The following is a 2,360-nucleotide window of genomic DNA, read 5'->3' on the forward strand; positions in this document are numbered from 1 at the left end:
ATATCACGAACGAATTTGGGACTAAAGTCAACGGCGAACTGCTGCTTGTATCCGGACTGGGTCAACACACACAGTTGGCCGATCGGGATACATCAAATTACCAGAGCGACTATTCGATGTTCTTAATGAGTGTTTGATATAACGAGATCATGACGCTGCTCCAAAAGAGGTTTGGTTGCATTCACTTTTGCACTGAGATCAACCACAAAATGAAAATGGGCGGGTGCTAATAACACAGCACACAACGACTGCTGCTCTGTTCCAGATATCTCCGTTGGCGCACCCCAGGCTGTCCTTGGAGTGCCAGAGTTAGGAGTGGCGCCGGCCGCTGCGAAGCTGTCCCTGGGCCGTTTGTGGCCGCTCGCCCGCCGCCGTAACCAGGCTGGCACTAACGACCGCCGGCCGCGGCTCGACCCTGCTGGCCTGGGCCTGCCTGCCTCACCAGTGGTGACACCTCGCCGCCAGACGGGGGCCGGTCCAGCGGCTGGTGACGCGGCTGGTCAGATTCAGCGGAGGCAGACTACGGTTCACTACTCAGGGTTGACTACGCTTCATTGATGAGTGGTGTGTGTATGTGTGTGCGTGTGTGGGTGTGTTGTGTGTGGTGTGTGTGTGTGGTGTGTGTGTGGTGTGTGTGTGTGTGTGTGTGTGTGTGTGTGTGTGGTGTGTGTGTGTGTGTGTGTGTGTGTGTGTGTGTGTGTGTGTGTGTGTGTGTGTGTGGGTGTGTGTGTGTGTGTGTGTGTGTGTGTGTGTGTGTGTGTGTGTGTGTGTGCGCATGCTTGTGTGCAGCGGTTTTGACGAAAGCGTTTTACACTTTGTTGGTCGATGCTTGGAATTTGGTTTCACCGCTCCACCGGCTCTGGTTGCAAAATGCGGCATTTAACGTGAAAAACGGTCAAAAACGGGTAACTGTCGACGCAGCTGTGTACGCCACAGGTGATACATGCAGCCTGACATGTGGCACCGCGCAATTCTCCTTTCATTGCTCTTTCAAAGCGTGTTAATCTCGCGTCGCTCCAAGCTGTTGTCGCCGTGGTGCGGTCACGGTTCCGAGCGACCACTCGTCGGCTATTGCTCGGGCTGCTTATTCGTACCGTCTATGCAAAGTCAATGGTTAAAAACAATTTTTAACACGCGCCACGCGGCGTCCCTTGACTCCACCGGCACGAAATTTGATGGCGCCTCATGTCGTCTTCACTAGCACCGAATACAAATTTCATTTTTAAGCGAAACGCCGCCTGGCCTGCACACGGTTTAAATGGCAAAATACGACAGACAGACACACTCTGAGTAGTAAAATAGAAAAGAATGGCCAGCCTTCTTACCTGAGCGAATGTCAAGGTGATTTTGGGCCTGCCATCTGCTTCTGTCGAAGCAGGTGAGTCGCACTACTTAATCAGCCAAGTTTCGACTGTCACTTCGATAGGCTGATATAACGTTTTCAGCTGCAAGTGCATCACACTTGTTCGATTAAAGGGAATGTTCCGCATTTGAAGATACCGAAGCGGGCATCAGATAGAATGAATAAGCCTCACTCATAATTATTGGCATACTTTTGAAGGGAATGTTCCACATTTGTCCTGTTTTTAGGGGTGAGGGCTTCTACATGGGGTTTTGAACTGAAATCGCGATATTGAAGATCATTCGGTACAGTTCACAGCCCAGCACTTCCAAAGACTAAGTCCCCTCTAGTTTCTGAAGTACACACCCGCGAAGATGTGCGGGCTCTTTCAGGATACTATTTCAATGTCACCCGGGCATCTATCACGGCACAATGACGTCATTCAAATCCTGCCATTTTATTAGCCATGTGCGGGTCAAGACCAAGACAACTATAACTGTCGAGTCCTTCATATCTGGCGATCGTGAGCACGATTTTCAGATATAACGTCCGCCAAGTGGCCCTCAGCCATTCTTGTGCATGCCGCTATAACGCAATCAACAATGATGCACTGAGGAAAATATTAACATAACAGAGCAATTGTCACCACGGGCAATCTTTTCCACTTAAAAGTATGCCGAAAGCTTTAAGTGAGCGTATTTCATCATACCTGATGCCGACGTCAATTTCTCCAAATGTAGAACATTTCCTTGAAGTGGAAAAGACTACTCTGGACAACACAGTCTCTCTTCCTAGTTAATATGTTCCTTTGTCATTGTTTTATTGCGTCATCGCACCTCGCATAGCGTTGATTGGGGACCGATTGACGACTGTTATATCTATAAATGGTGTTCACAAACGCCCAATATGGACGACTCAGCAATCATATTTTGCTTGGTCTTAATCGCCACATGACCGATGGAATGGCAGAATCTGAAGGACGGAAGTGTGGCGTCATGGATGCCTTGGAGACATTGAT

Source organism: Pollicipes pollicipes, unplaced genomic scaffold, assembly GCF_011947565.3.
Source record: "Pollicipes pollicipes isolate AB1234 unplaced genomic scaffold, Ppol_2.1 Scaffold_7261;HRSCAF=8764_pilon_pilon_pilon, whole genome shotgun sequence".
Lineage (NCBI taxonomy): Eukaryota > Metazoa > Arthropoda > Thecostraca > Pollicipedomorpha > Pollicipedidae > Pollicipes > Pollicipes pollicipes.